This window comes from Macrotis lagotis, chromosome 3, assembly GCF_037893015.1.
Source record: "Macrotis lagotis isolate mMagLag1 chromosome 3, bilby.v1.9.chrom.fasta, whole genome shotgun sequence".
NCBI lineage: Eukaryota > Metazoa > Chordata > Mammalia > Peramelemorphia > Peramelidae > Macrotis > Macrotis lagotis.
In genome coordinates this window covers 193,939,348-193,958,103 of record NC_133660.1, presented here as the reverse complement: position 1 = coordinate 193,958,103, position 18,756 = coordinate 193,939,348, and the positions used below count along the sequence as shown (strand labels likewise).

At 38.4% G+C, this 18,756-nt stretch overlaps 1 pseudogene; it reads left to right on the top strand.

The window, feature by feature from the left end:
- The first annotated feature begins 2,575 nt into the window (after positions 1 to 2,575).
- On the top strand, positions 2,576 to 13,290 carry LOC141519290 (sodium-dependent phosphate transport protein 2B-like; annotated as a pseudogene).
- The last annotated feature ends 5,466 nt before the right edge of the window (positions 13,291 to 18,756 follow it).

Sequence of the window (18,756 nt, the reverse complement as noted above, 5' to 3'; positions counted from 1 at the left end):
TAGTATTTAGGGCAAATAAGGGCATATTTTGCCAAGATGTTTGAGAATTTCAAATAATTGAATTTTCCTTTGCTCTCATACTTCATTGTAATGTGTGCTTAGTAGTGTTGGTATGAGTCTGCTATTGTTAAAAAAACATTACTCCATTCAATTTATTGAAGAAAAAAGGACCTGTAACTCTGATGTAGATTTCTGGGATTTAAAATACATTGGGTACTGTGTGAGTTTTTTTTTTGCCATCCTAAGTAGAAATAAAAATACCAACAAAATAAGATGAAATTAAAGACCTTTGAACCACATCTTACCAAGGAAGACCTAAAAAAAATCTATTGTACTTGTGATTCAGTGAAAAAGTTTTGATTTTTTCCCTTTCTTTTCCTCTATTCACTGCCTAGTGGGAGAAGTTGCAAGTTTTAGAGTGACCTAAAGGAAGTAGACTAAGGAAAAGTGAGGATCACTTCTTACCTGACTGGGGACTTACTTGGGTATTTTAGAAATGAAAGCAGTTCTGTGCCTTGGGAAGGAAAAAAAGACAAGATTTGAGAAATCATGAGGGAGGGACATACTTCAGGAGAATCAGAATCTATTAAAGGGTGGAACTCACAGAATTAAATACTGAACTATGTTTCCTTACTCTTCTGACACTTTTGGATTGTGCCAATGAGTCCAGTCCAGGATATTTAATTTACCATACTCTAGTATTGGCAATATGGTAACCTCTGAATCAATCAACCATCATTTATCAAAGACCCACCAATTAAGTGCCTTAGATCCTAGAGATACAAAATACTAAATAACAAGCACTAAACAATTCTTAAAAAGAGGTTACAAGCAAGGTCCCTATTTTTTCGGGCAGCTACAGTAACTTGTAATAATATACTTGGAACACTAACACCAAAATGCTTCCTCCTATCTCATCCTGGCCACATCTAATGGTTCCATCTTTGAATTCTTCGATCTTCCAAAAGAGAAGACAATTCTGCTCTTGAAGCACTGTTGTGGAGCTTGAGATTCCCTCATCCCTGCCCTCAACCTCTTGCTATTTGATGGAACCCTAAGTAGCCTGGGCTACTCTGAGACTAGCTCAACAACCCTTAGAGAACTAGGAGTTTATTTTAGTCTTACCTATTTTATCTGTTGTGGTTTACCTGGACCAGACAAAGGCTAAATGTAGTAACTAGAGCTCCCAAAGTGACTGGATTCTGAAGAAGTCTGTTGTATTGAGTAAATGAATCTGTCTACTTCGAAAAGAGTGTTGATTGGTTTGGTGCCAATATCACTTATTTGTTCTGAAGCTACCAGGTGCCCTACTTTATCACCTTTCTCATCCACAGGAGTTTCTTTGACTCTGTGGATGCAGAAGGCCAGAAAAGGTGTAAGGGAGTGGCTCAAAAAACTGAAACAAATATTTGCTAGATAGATACTCCACTCTTCTGGCTTTTGGCCTCAAGAGGATTAAATAGCCAAGCACTCTTGTTACTGAAGTCTGCCTAAAACTCACTTACTTAGCAATGCTTAGGATTCCTGCTTAGTGAATTGGGGTTTCTCTGGAACTACTTCAAGCAAAGTTAAAATGTTGCTGAAATAAAATCCTGTGAACTTTTTCTTCTGTACTTATAAAAAAGCATCTTGAAATCCTAAAAGAATAAGTTTGAATTTCAGCTCTTTTTCCCCAGTTATCCGCTTTAAACCATTGACCAATTTCATGAATGAAAAAGTTCATGAAGATGTAATCTCATGTAAAGCTAGACTAACTCTGACTTTATTTTCAGGGGGAAGAAAGATGAAGTAGGTTAATTGTTGTTTCTTACTGATAACCAAGTGAGAAGGAAAATGAAATCTTGCCAAATGACTAATTGCCACTTATTGATAGAAAATAAGCATATATTTTTCAACCTCTGTATGTATGGCATAATGTGTCAGAAGCAGGGATATTCATCTTTGGGAAAGTAGATTATCAGAAAGTCTTAAAAGCTTTTAGAAGAACATTTAGATTGAGGACCATATAGAAATCTCAAAAATAGTATGGAGGGAGAATACTGATAGCATTCCAATCTCAGGTATGGAGAGTGAATCTAGATTAACAATTAATAATTGCTAATTGTGAAGTACAGGTTAATATTGAAAAGGGATGGAGAACCATTAGAGTAAAGGAGAACCTTTCCTGAAGAGAATGCTGACATTTCTTGAGCAGGTAACTAAGACAGATGGGCTGGATAGTTTAATGAGATATGTACAATTTAAAGGCCAGTGAGGAAGAGATTAGAGAAATCTAGTAGGTCAACAACCAAGACCAAGATTAATAATTTAGCCAAGAAGTTGGGGCAGGGGAGAAAGAAAGTGAATCCAGGAGAAAAGGTAACAGGTTGGATGTGTGACTAAAAAAGAAGTTTGAAATTTAAAAAATGCCCCATGATGTCACACTTAGAAGAAAAAAAGTTGGTTGTTTTTTTTTTAACCAGCTCTGGAACTAATTTTTTTGTTTTGTTTTGTTGGTGTTATTGTTGAATACCAAATTGTTCTAGGATCTTTGTTGATGCACATTTCAAGTTTTAAATTCTATTATTCACAGATCATGGCACCTAGTCCTGAAGTGGGAAACTCCCATTCTGATTCTAATTAATACTTCATCTAGGCTACCACCCAACACTCTATGTCTGGAAAAGATAAAGAAACCTCCCAGCAGTAAGGACTATTCTCTCCTTCAACTTGCAATAGTATGACCCTCCCTTCTTTCACTCTTCCCCAGGAGAAATGGGTCCTATTCCTGATATTTTTTGCTTTCTTTGGCAGATAATGCCCATTCTCCTGTAAGCAAGAAAAGACGTTCTGCCATATTATTCTGTTATTGAAATAGTTGAAAAGGTGGTTATTGAGGAGCCAGTGGTAAAACAAGATCCAGGGGACATGCTTAAATTTAGGACTCTGGAGTCAAGTGGTCAGTAACTCTCCTTTTTATTAGTTTTCCATCTTTCTATGGGATTTTCTTGGTGGAGAGATTAGAATGTTTCACCATTTCCTTCTACAGTAAGTTCCTACTTTACAGATAAGGAATTGAGGCAGAAGTTAATTGACTTATCTAGGGTCCTTCCAACTAATAAGTATCTGATTTGAATTCTGGAAGATGAGATGGGAATCATTGGAGAACTCTGGGGATGATGTGGGTGGGGTAGGACTAAAAGCTCCTACAGGCTAAATCTCCTAGGGTTGACCAACAATCATAATATTTAGGTGTCAAAAGATTCTTTCAAAAATAAAACTGCCATTTTTATTGTGAAGTCCAATATTCAAAAAGTAATCCCCAATGTCCTTATAAAGAGTACTTTGACTGGTCATTATCTCAGGACCCCTTTTCCCCCTCTTAGTTGCACCACTTAGTAAGCCAAAGATTCAGGTAAGAATTGATTTGTTTTATGGCTGTAGGCCACAGTGTCTTTGGTGTCAAAAAACTTCTCCACAAATGTGTTTTTTTAAAGGGGGGGGACAAGATTTGGGGTTCAAATAAATGGCATGTTTCTTAAAATGCACTAATACATTACCAAAACTGACAACCCCAGTCTGCCTTCTCCTGGCTAGGAAAAAAATGGAAGATTATATTTGCACAAAATGCCAGATCCTTTGTGTGTGTGTGTGTGTGTGTGTGTGTGTGTGTGTGTGTGTGTGTGTAAACACTCATGGGCAAGCCATAGACACACACACACACACACACACACACACGCAACAAATAAGGCAATATTTTTATAGTGCTTCACACAAGATCTAGTACATAGTAGGTGTCTAATAAATGCACATTCACTCCCCCCCTTTGTTTTTGCTGAGAGAAACACTAAAGTGAAATTATTTGCTGTCTTACAAAGTATTGGAAAAGTGATTCTCTTTCTGGGATTTCTCTACTTATTTGTCTGCTCCTTGGACATCCTCAGCAGCACTTTCCATCTGGTTGGAGGTATGAAAAGCAATTTCGGAAAAGGTCAAAGGTTTGGCAGGTAGGGTTGTCTGTTTGGGTAATGCATTAGAAACTGCATTTTAAGAAACATGCCATTTATTTGAAGTTGTCCCTTGCCCCCTTTTTTAAAAAAAAATTTGCTTTTTGAATTTGGTACAGCAGATAGTCAATCAACAAGCAATCTCCCTTGTTTTCAACTATTCTGAATGAGGAGGCTTATTTTTTTTATCCATTCCAGAGATAGGTTGACATGGATGCCTCTTGATTCATACTTGATTCATACTTCTCTTCTCTCCCTTCCCCAGTGCCCAACCTACCTGACGTTGGAAATGAGACAGTTTAGGGATTAGATGGCAAAAATCTTTTTGAAAAGACTTGATAGGGAAATTAGGTCATCAGATTAAAGGTTTTATGGTGAGGGTGATTCTCTTCATTCCTCTATTGATGTCTGAAACATCACCTCCAGTGCCAGAAACTAGAAAATGTCTAAAATGCATATGTACATGTTGTGTGCTATGTTGGCAACTGAAGTGGTTGTCTGAGGGAAAAAGTGAAACATGTCAAATTTACTCCAAGAAAGTGAAAAGAAAAATTTCATCCATGTAGGCTGGCCTTGAGCCTTTTTCTTCCTACCCATCCCTATATTCTTTCTTCTTATTCTTCCATTCCTATTATCTCTCAAAACAAACTGTGCTTGCATGTTTGAATGCAAAGACCCTGGTGTGTGTGTGTGTTTGTGTGCTTGTGTATGTGTGTGTATTTATATGTGTTTAATCCCCAACCAGACCTAGTATATTTTTCACATTATTGACTTTAATGATAGAGTGGTTAGATGGTTGAAGTCAAATGCAAATGCAAATGACCATTTAGACAATTGGCTTCATTCTCTACTCCATTTCCTTTGTGTAAAGCCTGGACGTCATGCTTCCACTTTGCAGACTAATAATGGGTAGGAATTGTCATTGTTAAGCTCTGGATATATAAAGGAAATGGAAGACCCATTTCTAACATCAGAAAGATTGCAATTTTGCTGGGATGATACAACATGCACATGAAAAGAATTTGAGTTCTTATAAGCATCCTACAAAAGGACATACTTTAAATAATCAAATGGGGGAAGGGAATAAGTACTTATATATCATTTATTATAAATCAGGTACCATCAGGTACCATGCCAAGCAAATTCAATTTTCACTGCCCTCTGTGGTATTACCTGCTTTGGCAGTGACTCCTCCTCATTCCTCATTCTTCATTCCCACACAGTGGCCCCTAGTCTTTAATTTGTGGCTCAGCAGTCCCAGTCAATGACAATATATTTATTCTTTTAAAAATTTCATTACCTGCAGGAAAAGTGACTGGGGAGATTTTCCAAGATGGTTCAATATTGAATGACACTGTGACTTCCTTGATGATTGGCATGCTGGTGACAGTCCTGATGCAGAGATCTATTATCATCTGCCTGGTGTCTTCTTCATGTGAGACAAAGACACATACACACACACACACACTGCCTTGGCCAGCCTGAGGTCTGTTGAATTTCATTCCAAATCTTAAAATAATTTAATTACTCAAAATGTACCCAGGACTTTTCATCTCTGTTTTTCTATCCTTTCAATCTTTGAACTACAGCCACCATTAGAACAGTGATCACACCTAGCAATATTGCTACCAGTGGTCTAGTTTTCTTGCTAAGAATAGCTGCAGTTGTCCCACCCCAATTACAGTTCAGGGTACTTGGTCTCAGTTGTACCTAGTCATTCTTCAACACAGGCAATCCTCAGGAAAAGGTTGGATGATGACTGATTGGGGACCTTGTAGAAAGATTCCTATTCTTGGTCATGGTTGGACTGGATAGCTTTGCCTTCTATTTTGTAAAGCTGAAGTCTTTTTCCTGTGAATTTCCACACTTCTTCCTCATTTACCTTTTTCCTTTGATAATGTTGACAGTAAAGGCAGCAATTCCCATCATCATGGGAGCCAATATTGGGACTTCAGTCACCAATACAATAGTGGCCCTAATGAAGGCTTGTGACAGAAATGGATTTCAAAGATAGGAAGTTTTTTTGTTTGCTAATCATGTTCTCTCCATCACTGCAGTAACTATATTTAACAAAATTGGAAATCTTTACTCAACTCTAGGTACTACAATGACTTTTCTAATGGATCTTGTTAAAATGTGGAATAATTTTATACCCAGAGAAATTCAAATAGCTCAGTTGAGTCATAATCATAAGTTGCTAATGATTTCATTTTTACTGGTTAGAAAGATCTTAGTTTAAATCTGGTCTCAAAGACTTACTAGTTGTGTGATCCAGGGCAAGTCACTTAATCTCTGTTTGCCTTAATCCACTGGAGGACAGCATTGGTATGCTATGATCATGAAAAACTGGACAAGACTGAACGAACAACATTCCCCCTTAGATTCATAAGCAAAATGATTATTTCTAGGATGGGATATTGGGAACTGGAGGTAAGGGTGGTGATTCTGAATAACAGTCAAATGGAATATTTGTCTACCTAGAAAAGAGAGTTTAACCAGCATTTTATTTTCTGAATTGGTTTTCGAGTTCTACTAACTTCTATAAGGAATTCAGCAAACTAGAATATGAAAACTTGTGAGAAGTGAACTGGGTCAGAATCAAAAGAGACTTTTTGAGAAGGGGTAGGATTTAAAAAAAAAGATAAATTGAAAAAATAGGATGGGGGGGGCGGCTAGGTGGCATAGTGGATAAAGCACTGAAGTGGAGTCAGGAGTACCTGGGTTCAAATCCGGTCTCAGACACTTAATAATTACCTAGCTGTGTGGCCTTGGGCAAGCCACTTAACCCCATTTGCCTTGCAAAAACCTAAAAAAAAATAAGATGGAGATGAATGTGTTGAACTCAACTATAAAAAGGAATTGAATAGTACTATGGATTATAAATCCAATGTTATTAGAGAAACATTTGAAACAGGGACACACAATGAGGTAAAAGGTTGGAGTCATATGTAATATGATTCCACTGGAGTAAAAAAGGCAGGGGGGTGGCAACCATGACCTCAGTAAAAATGGATCTAATTATAAAGGATAAGAAGGTAAATTTATGTCTTGATAGAAATTATCATAGATAATGAAGTAATGTTAATTTTATTTTTACATCAGGTTTCTCTGGCAAAGATCTCTTTCTCAGATATAGGAAACTGACTCAAATTTACAAAAATTCTCCAGTTGATAAATGGTTAAAGGATATGAATAGACAGTTTTCAGAAGCAATCAGTTATCTATAGTCATATGGAAAAATGCTCTAAAAATGCTATTAAAGACAAAAGAAGTACCATCTCAAACCTATCAGAAATTATAAGTGCTTAAAGGGAAGAGGGATAAATTGATACACTACTGTATTGTTGGTGTTGTGAACTGGTCCAGCTGTTCTGGGGAAAAATTTTGAACTATGCTCAAAGGACTTTTAATCTGTATATCGTTTGAACCAGTAATTCTACTACTAGTTTTGTATCCCAAAGAGATTATGTAGCAGTTTTTTGTGATGTCAAAGAATTGGAAATTGACAATGCCCATCAATTGGAGTGGTTGAACAAGCTGTGGTATGATTGTACCAGAACACTCTTGTGCTATAAGAAAAGACAATATGTCAGAATATGAACTGATAAAAGTGAAATGAAAAGAACTAGGAGATCATTAAGCACAGTAAAAACAATGCTGTAATGATTATCGACTGTTTAAGACTTAGCTTTGGAGATCAATCTGGGATCCAATACAATTCCCAAGGACTTAATGATGAAAAATCTAATTCACCTCTAGAGAAAGAACTGAGCTCTGAGTGCAAATCAAAGTATATTTTTTTCATTTTCTTTTTTTTCTTTGAAATAGGGTGGAGAAACTTCTAATGTGGAAGTCCCATCTATTTTGAGGCTGATTGAGCAACACCAGCAGTGGATTGGGTCAATGCAAGTATTACATGATTTGCTTGTGTTCCTATAGCTAGTAAGAGACCTGAAACCAATTTTTCCTACCTTTCAAGGTAGTCTTTCTCATGATTGTTCATTCCATATTTTCTCATTCTGCATACAAGAAGCACTGAGAATGACAAGGCAGTACCATAATGTATGTTTTGGGGTTTTCTCCTTTTAGGGCTTTTGCAGGAGCTACTGTCCTGATTTTTTTTAAACTGGATGTCAGTGCTAGTGCTGCTGCCTGTGGAGGTGATCACAGGATACCTCTACCATCTCACTGATATCATAGTGAAAATGTTTCATACCAGGCAGGAGTGGAGAAGGTGCCCCTGAACTCCTGAAAGTCATCACAAAACCCTTCACAAAATTAATCATCCAGGTGGTCTCAAGACTCACTCTGATTTTAAATTTAAGGTGAAATAGAACTTGTGAACTTGGTTGCCTTGAAAGTGGATCCTTCCTCCTCAATCTATAGTGCTCATTGGATGATTCTCCTACTTGCTATGACTCCCTCATTTCATTGCCTGGGTGAGTGAGGTTAATGAGAAAGAACTGGGTTCTTAGAGCACTACCTTGGTAGAGATTTATTCTTCACCACCACCGCACTGGCCAAAGCAAGACTCAACCATTCCTTTTCTACCATTTTGTGCCAATGACCCTTTTTATGGATGGTGTTGACATCATTGAAGTTATCCTTTAAATGAGTGTGATATACCTATCTCTAGCAAATACATTTTAATTCTGTATATGTTTTGCTATTCTTCTGATCAATGAGGAATGCTTTCTCAAGGGATGCTTCCTAACCAATAAGCATTTATTGAACCCCTACTATGGACCAAGCACAGGGGGGATAACAAAAAACAAAAGATCCTCATGACCTCAAGGGGCTTGTGGTATAGTGGGTCCTCTGGAATGTGGGAAAAGGGTTTAACTTACCTGATCTTGGTCAAATAAGATGACATAGGGTCCCCTATGTAACGGTAGTCCTCTAAAAATGAGGCAAGTTTGCTTCCCTGTGTTTCTCGTACACTAAAGCCTCTAGGAGAGTAATTAATTTTCAGTTACAAATCATACTTGAGGAATCTGTTCCAACCAACTTTTGCTCATGTCTGTTGCTTTCCCCAGCTAGATAAAAAGGTCATAAATGAAATTGCTACAGGAAATGAGGCAGCAAAAAAGATGAGAGCCTGATAAAGATTTCGTGTAAAACTTTTAAAAATATGGTGTCATGAGGCGGCTAGGTGGCATAGTGGATAAAGCACTGGCCTTGGAGTCAGGAGTACCTGGGTTCAAATCCGGTCTCAGACACTTAATAATTACCTAGCTGTGTGGCCTTGGGCAAGCCACTTAACCCCATTTGCCTTGCAAAAAAAAAACACCTAAAAAAATATGGTGTCAGAAATGTATTCACAGGACATAGTTGGGGAAGCAGGAATTCATATTCTTCCAGGGATGTTGAGGAACTGCAATTGCTGTTGATTTTCTCTAAATCCAGTGTGCTCTCATCACCTGCCCTAGTTATACCTCAGAGTGTGGGACAGACTCAGACAACTCCAAGGTAAGGATATGCCCAGGTTCCCCATTCTGGATTAACATTGCTAAGTCTGAGAACAGCTCAGCTGGCCTTTAGAAGTAATTCAGATGTCCTGTAGGTGCAGCAAATGCTCCATAGCACAAAGCCTGAAGGTCTTCTCTGGGGATTATGAAGAGGTTGAGATAGATGAAATGGAAAGTGAGGATTCAATGGCTGGTTGGGGTCATGTCTTCTGTGCTGTAAATTGAATCTTCACAAAATACCATTCTAGGTAGGTAGATATTCTACCTACCTAGCAGTTTTTTTTTCTGTTTTCATTATCTAGACTTTGACATTACCATTACCTCACCAGAAAATTGTACCTCTCCCAGTCTCTGTTGGACCAAAGGGAACATGACCTGGACCCTCATGAACACAGCATATGAAGAAAATATTGCAAAGGGTGAGTAGGAAATCTCCTGGAAAGTCTGCTAAGCAAAAGAGGAATTTCTATCCCTATTCTCAACATGATTTATCAATTATAACAGTGTCCTCATAATGGTGTAGTGGATAGAACTCTGGACTCAATATTCTATAGCTACTTTAGGGAACAACTACCTACCTCTACCTACCTAAATGTCAGCAGTTTATTACCAGAAGATAAAGTTGGAATTGAAACTCAAACCCCTCCTCATAATGGTGTGGTGGCTAGCACTCTGGACCCAGAATTAGGCTGATCTGGTCCAAATTCAGCCTCGGAGACTCTTTATCTGAGTAACCCAGAACAAGTCACTTACCTGCTGTCTACCTCAATTTTCTTACCTGCAAAGTAGGGAATAGAATACTCCCAGGGATATTGTGAGAAACAAATGATAATTATATTTGTAAAGTACTTTACCTACCTTTAAAACACAATATAAATTTTAGCTGTTAGTACATTTGTTTTTTACAACAAAGCACTTCATTATAGTTTCTGTACAATCAAATTGAAATGCCAAATTATACAAGCTCAAGCAAATCCATTCTTGGGCAGAGACACCTGCCCATTGTCAGAGATAATAGCAGAACTAGGATTTAAACCCAGGACTTCTAACTTCAAATCCAGTCTTCTTTCCAATTATGCTGGTGTAGAGGGATTTAGCTGTCAATGCACTTTCCCCATACTCACTATTCAAGACTTTTTAGGACTCAAACAGACTTCTTAATTAAAAGTACTCCTTACTCCAAGGCCAGTGCTCTATCCAATGTGCCACCTTGCCACCCTTGAGGTCTTCTTTGAATGAATTAGAATCACTTTACTCAGGCATAGTGCTGAATAGAACATTATATATCCAGGTTAAATGAGAAGACAGACAAAGATTATAAGTGGTTCCTCTTGTTCCTACAGGCAAACATGCATTTGTGAGTGTCAATCTCCCAGATCTGGGGATTGGCTGCATTCTCCTAGCTGCCTCCTTGGTGGTCCTGTGCACTTGTTTGATCTTGATTGTCAAAGTCCTGAACTCTGCTCAAGGGACAAGTTGCTGTAGTGATTAATAAAACCATTAATACAGGTAGTCATTTCAATCTCCCTGGGTCTATGGGTGGAGTCCATATGAAAAGATACTGGTAGCTCAGTTCTCATTGTAGTCCCTGAATGAGCTCCACATCAAGAGTCAAGAATTTTGACCCCAGTCTCCACCTGTGTTCTCTCCCTTCAGATTAGCAGTACTGGAAATCATGTTGTTTCTTTTGTTAGAATTTGTAATATTAAGTCTTGAAGAGCTCTTAGAACTCTAAGCATCTCTTTAGGACTATGGTAGAATCTGTGTGGGAGCACTGTAAACTACCATCATCTGGTATCCTTGAGCACCAAGTTTTACTAGGTGCCTCAGGAGTGGGACTGGATTAGGGACTGGAAAGGATATTTAAGCACTGATGTTTGGTTCAATAAACAGAGACCTTGGAGACCTTGGTGTATAGGGAGGAACTTGTCTTCCTTGTCTCCTGCCCCTTCCAATGCTCACCTTGGGAAGATTGAGGGAGTCCAGAAAGGAACTCAACATACACCATCTGGAAAAGGGACTCAACACTAACCTACATTGATAAAGAGTTCCCCCACCTGAGAGCTCCTTAAACCAATGAAATCACAGAGCAGGTCCTTTCCCTATTCCTTAGTAAAGTCTATAAAACTCTAAGTAGAAAAACCCTTAAAGGCATCAATGCATTCAGCCACACAGGTCTTATTATCCCTATTTGAAAGATGTGAAATTACCTGTCTCTGGTTACAATTTGGCCTGGTCTTTCTGATACTTAAGTCCCATCATTCTGGGTTGAACACTTATTAGCTTTGTCATCTTGAATAAGTCACTGAATCCACATGAGCCTTGTGGAACAATAGAGAAGAGAATTATATTTGGAGTCAAGAGGCTCTGGGCTCAAATGTTGCTTCTGTAGATCTAAAAATTTCATTGTCATCATTAGTTGATTAAGTAAAGATCATCCCAAGTTGCTACTTAACCTCAGAATGAGGAATGTTGGGGGAAAGGGAAGATTATAGCCATGTAGTGGGCAGAGAGCGGCTATGGTGGCCACTTCTGGTCTCCATAAAACAAGAGATTATTAAAATGATATTCACATTTTCTTAGGGCAGAAAAGGGTCTCGACTGAGCGTATAAGATAACACAATGGTTAGAATACTGGGCTTGGAGTCAAAATTATGAGTTCAAATTCTGTCTCAAACATGGGTTTATCAGTTTCCTCAACTGTTAAAATGAGGATGGCATTTTATTTCCCTGGTTTATTTGAAGGTCAAATGAAATAGTGCTTGTAAAGTATGTAGCGCATATTAGGAACTTGGCAAATTTACCATGTTTAAATCCTTCCCTTTTTTCAATCCCATCAGAGAATTAACAGCTACCAGCATCCAGGAAATAGTTCATTACTCTTGATCTCAGACCCTTCTCCAGCTGGGTTTTCATGAATTAAAATGCTGATGAAACTTGGGAGGAGTTAATTCTAATTCTCCCCCCCCATCACACTTTACTAAGTAAGTGGAGGTGTAGACCTGAAGCAGCTTGGGTAGATCTGAGACCCAACTGTGGGAACTATGTGGGAACAGGATACACATTTGTAGTTTCTACTGTGTGGGACAACATGCTTAGTGCTTATAATAATCTGATTTCTGCAAAGAAGAGCATAAAAAGTAATAAGATGTTAGGAGTTCCCATGACAGTCCCTACCCTCACTCTCCCAGGAACCTCTTGCTGTTCTTTAATTGCCTTTTGAGTTGTGTCTGCTAGAATTTTTGGAATGAGTTTTAGTAAAAAGACTGTTTCTGGATTGCCCTTTAGAGGGATCTATTGCATTAGATATGAAATGCTGACCAGGACAATTATAGAAATGTCCTTTTTCTTCCCATTTCCCCAGATTTCCCTTTGCCTTCTACCTGGCTGGCAGGCTACCTCACCAATCATGTTGGAGCTGGGATTACATTTCTTGTGCACAGCAACTCTGTAATCTCCTCTGCCATCACTCCTCTGGTTGGTAAATCCTCCCTTTCTCCCCCTTTCCCTTTTCTTATACCCTTTACATTTGGGCCTTCCATGCTCAATTATTCCCTCCCAGAATTAAATCTAGTGTCCATCCCCCCCCCCCCCCCCCAGGCATCAGTGTGATCAGACTAGAGAGAGCTTACCCTTTCACCTTGGGCTCCAACACTGGCACCCCCACCACTGACATTCTGGCTGCATTGGCTGCATTAGCTAGCCCTGGTAATACTTTACAAAATTCAGTCCAGGTCAGAATACTCATTCCTCTCTTCTTATTACTAAATTCTTCAAATGAGCACCTTTTTCTTTCTTATCAGATGCTTCATAACACAAAGGGACATTATATCTGAGGTCTTTCCTGCCTCAGAGTGGGGTAACTTGTGGGCTAAAAAAACATCTCTAGCTATGGTTCTCAGAACCTGAACTTTCTAAATAATATCTCTAGCTTGTGTCTATAATAAACAAACTGGGATGGTGAACAGTTATACTCCCTATGTCCTACATAAAATGATTGAAAAAGGAAAAACTTGACTTTGATGTCGAAGACCCAAGTTTGAATCTCAACTCTGTTACTTGCTAAATGGTATGGATTGATTTTTTGTATTTAGAAAAGGTAGAGAAGACTGTTGTTTTCATGGGAAAAAGAGAAGCCTTTCTTGAAAGATTCTGAGGATTGATTTGGGCAGAGAGTTGGAGGAAAAGTATTCTGAGAGGGGAAAGGGTATGAACAAAGGTCCTAGAAATATGTCTAGTGAATAAGTCTCTTTAATAGAATCAGTTTCATGGGAAAGAATTATAATGGTAGGGGCAATAATAACATTGATAATGTAGTGCTTTTAGAGATATCATATCCTCTTAGCAGTGGGAGAATGCTGAAAAGGTAGATGAGCTTCAAATTTTGTTGGTTTTACTAGGGAAAAACAGGTATTGGATTTAAGTGAAGGATGTTATCATAGTTTTGATTCAGGAAATGTGTGTGTTGGATGTAATAGAGCCAAGAGACCATCCAGGAGGAGCATTTGTAATAGGCCTAGGGTCATAGATCTAGGGATGATGGAAGGACTCACAGAAATCAATCCAGTTACCCTCATTTTATAAATGACTTGCTCAAGGTCGCACAAAGTCAGAGGAAAGATATTACTTCCCACCATACTACAAGTCCAGATCACAAAAAAATGAAGACGTGGTGGTATTATTAGGAATGGTTAGGAGGGGATGGATACAAAAGTGATTCTGTGGGAAGATTTAGGGAATGATCCCATGGAAGGCAAGAGAGGGGGAGGAGGCAAGCCTGAGATTTACAGCCTTGATCAGGCAGGATGTTGGTGCTTTTAACATACTCCAGGGTGAATATTGCCTCCAAGGGAGGCCAGTTGCATATGCTGGGTGTGTAGGCAGACCAGATAATGCCTGGATAGGAGAAAGATGACAAAGGAGTTGGGGATGGGGGAGAAAGGTTGTGGAGGAGAGCTTGATTCAAAGCATAAAACAGTGAAATTGTAAATTTTGTAAAACAATAAGTTCCAAAACTGATTTTTGAAATCAATCACAATAAAAGTCTCATTGGTTTTGGAATGCAATAAAAATATTTGCTTTTTAACTCACTGTTACTTAATTTCATTTGGGACAATGTTTCTAATTAACTAAATTGTTTCTGAAATCACTGTTTTGGAACTCAGCAAAAGTGGCTTTAAATATCAACTTCATTTGTTTGTAAGCCATGACTCAAGCTTTTGATTTCATTTAGTTCCTTCCTGCTTGGCCATTTGCACAAAGTCCCATAGGACATAAGAGTTGGGAGGGATCTTTGAGATCAAGATCATACAGGTGAGTGACAATACCAGAATTCAGAGGAATAGAATCTAAGAAAAGTAAGTCATTACTTTTATCCCAAGCACTGAGCATACTGCTTTACATAGAGGGAAATATGTATAATATTGACTTAAATTGTAGCTAGGTCTTCAGACTCCCATAGGCATTGTTTTTTTTTCATTATACCATGGTGAGTACTCTTCTAAGAGTGCATTAAAATTTCCAAAGCTCTGTATATAATCTCATTTGTTCACAACAACCCATTGAATGAAGGGCTCTTTTACCTTCCTCATAGATGAAAAAAGTGAGGCTAAGGCAAGCTACTAACACATGTCTTCCTCACTTCAGATCCAATGTCTTGTAAGTCAACACAACATAACACCCATCTCTTACAAAATGGCATTGACTGGCCTAAATGACTTCTGCTATCTCTCCTGCCTCTTAAATTTATGAACCCACCATGAAATTATAGGTGATAGTTTCTGTGACCCCGTTTATCTTTCCCTTTCCTTCTCATCACCACTTGCCTGCTTTTTATCCTGTCTAATCCTTTTGATTTCAGATTGTACTGTGCCATTTCTTCAACATCTCTGGGGTTCTCCCATGGTACACACTGCCATTCATGCACCTGCCAATCTGTCTTTTTAAGAGTCTAGGAAATATCATATCTACCCACCATTGGTTCACCATTGTCTATCTGATCATCTGGTTTTTCCTAACCCCACCGATGGGGTTTGGCCTCCCTCTCATAGGTTGACATGTGTGATGTAGTGGCACCCCCTCCTATTTCTGTTGCTTGTGGTACTAGTAATTCAGGTCCTCCAAAGCTGCTGCCCTCAAGTTCTCTCTAACATGCTGCAAAACTGGGACTTCTTGCCCCTTTGGATGCCCTCTCTTCAGCCTTGGGTTTGACTGATAGCTTTTTTCACTGGCAACTGCTGCTGTTCATGCTGCTTCCTGTGCAGATGCCTCCAGTCCTGTTGCTGCCTTAAGGCTAGGGAACTGGATGAACACCAGGAAAAGGTCAGGAAAATTCCCATTGATGTCCTCAAACTCAAGGAAATTGAACTGGAGTAAGGACTAACAAGTCCCAAATCTGGGGTCCAGGTACAGAAGGAAAGCCAAGATGACCAGATAGGGTTAGGGAGCTAACAGTTCAGATGCTCTCTGTCTTTAAGGAGGGCTCCTTCTTAGAACACTTTTGACACTCATTTTTACCAGTCATACACATCTTTTCCCTCTAAAACACTTTCTCTAATATTACCACTTCCATCTAGCTAGCTCCTACTAACAATTCCCTAGCTCCAAAGAGTATATAGGAAAGGGGAATATAAGTTGAAATAGAACAATCCTATGTCACTCCATTTGGCATCATATGAAGCCTTACCCTGACCTTCCACTATATAATGTTTCTAGAGATACTGATAAATTCTATTTATATAGTCCCTGAATTGTCCACCTTTTTCATAACTTATAAAGTGATACAGTAAATAGCTTTTGTGATTCTGCTGTCATATTGTTCACCTTTAGAAACAAGAAAATGTTTAATTATAAAATATCTTTATCTAAAGCCAAAAAAGCAAGTAAATTTATATATTTTGTATTATCTTTTAAACTTGTTCATACTATACTATAAATACAGAAGTTAAGAACTTCACTGATTTCCTTTGCTCTTTGTCTGCTTGGAATATTCATGTAATCACATGATATGCTTTTATATATTTTTGGAAAGAAATAATAAAAGACATTCAAACTCAGGTTATACATTTTTGAAGACTCAAGAATGAGTTATTTTAATTTGGGGGGGTTGGAAAGCAGTGGGGTTAAAGGACTTGTCCAAGGTCACATAGCTAAGTAATTATTAAGTGTCTGAGGTCAAATTTGAACTCAGGTCCTCCTGACTCCAGGGCCGCTACTCTATCTACTGTACCACCCAGCTGCCCCAGTTTACATTAATTTGCTCTAACATTTTCTTCTTCTCCTTAAACTCTTGAAGAAGCTTCTTATTCATATGAGCACCTTCACCCATCACCCCACTCCCTAGATAGTAAAAATTAAGTTCCAAATCAGGTATCTGACTTGGAATCTGATTAAGTTCTAAGAGTCAGAGCTGGGATCCATTACCCTTTCTTTAGCTTCTTGTTGTTCCATCATTTTCAGTTGTCTATTTGAGATCCCATTTGGTTTTTCTTGGCAAAGATACTGGGGTGGCTTTCCATTTCCTTCTCCAATTCATTGTTTTAGATAAGGAACTGAGACAAATAGGGATTAAGTGATTTAAGGTCCACCCCTCTATTCAGTGTGTTACCTTATGGCCTGTTCTTAAACTAGAGGAGAATAAGTATATTGTTATTCTTATTCTAGTTCCTGAGTCTGAAAGCCTGAATTAATCCTAGATAATTATTGTAGGGGGTTCAGTTCCCTGTTTCTTGCTCATTGAACAGTTCCAGGTTAAGAGTCAGCCTAGAGAACTTCCATTAGTCCATTCCAGAAAGAATGGAGATGTTAGCTAATTAGTTAGTACCTAGAAAAGCAACATATGACCAATTTCAAAATGAAGGTAGCATCTGACAGATATATCAGAATATGTAAGTTAAGACCTAGCCCTTTGGAAACATTCCTAATTGGCTTGAATGAAGCAAGCAACTCTTTTGCAATTCCCACTAATACAATGAAGTGTGTTATTAAATAGTAACTTTGCCAACAGAAGATAATAGTTTTTAAATACATCACACTCACCAGTTTAGCCTAGGTGGTTGATTCTTGCACAGCATTAGGGACATATTTTATGATGTCAGGACATAAATTATGTTTTTTCATTTGGCTGGGGTTAATCATAGATGCTCAAAGTTTCTCTAGTACCAGCTCTTTTGGGGATATTATTCTTTTTCCTCCCTTGGACACAAAGCAAGACATTGGATAGTGCTGGACTTGGAGTCAAGAAGACTCAGTCCTCCCTGAGTTAAATTCTGGCCTCAGACACTTATTGTGTATCCCTGGGCCAATCACTTAACCTTATTTGCCTCAGTTTTCTCATCTATAAAATGAAATGGAGAAGGAAATGATAAACCACTCCAATATCTTTGTCAAGAAAACACCAAATGAGGTCAAGAAAAGATAGACACAAATGAAAACAAGTAAACAACCTACAAGGGGCATCTCCTCTTGTTGGCTTTTCAGCTAAGGGGTGATAGAAAAAGTGTTGAAATAACAATCCTTTAAGGTATGAGAAAGGGCTTCATGAGCCTTTAAAATGCAATGTAAATGTCAATTCTGGCAAAGGCTTTGTCCCTAAGGCTCTTTCCCCCGGGATTGTGAGATGGGACACATAAGAGTTGTGGATGTTGTCCATCAAATAAGATGATTTTAAAGCCCATCAAGCAATGCCTGAGTGTTATTTAAATGTTATCTTTATTATTCATCTTCACACAAGGAAGAAAGGAAAAAAAATGAACCTATTAGATATCTGATATGTGCCAAATACTTAAGGAAACCGAGGTTAAATTACTTATATAAAGTGTGAGGCTAGATTTGAACTCAGATCTTTCTGACTTCTGTCCCAGGGGTCTAGCCACTGAAGTCATCAGCTGCCTCTGAGGAAGAGAATTTTATAAAGGAATGGAAGGGAAGAAAAGGGAGCTGCTCAAGAAGTATTTATGTAAGAGTTGCTTTGAAGGGGATCTGGGGAAGAGTGTATTACAGATTTAGAGGATCACTGGTGTCAAAGGAGAGAAATAGTGAATATTACATACAAACAACAACTAACAATCTAGTCTACCTGGATCAGACAATGAGTGGAGGGATGCATTATGAAAGTACTGGTTAGGGAAAGTAAGTTCTTAGAAAACTTTAAAAAGTAAGAATTTATTTATTTTTAGGTTTTTTTCTTGCAAGGCAAATGGGGTTAAGTGGCTTGCCCAAGGCCACACAGCTAGATAATTATTAAGGGTCTGGTACCGGATTTGAACCCAGGTACTCCTGACTCCAGGGCCAGTGCTTTATCC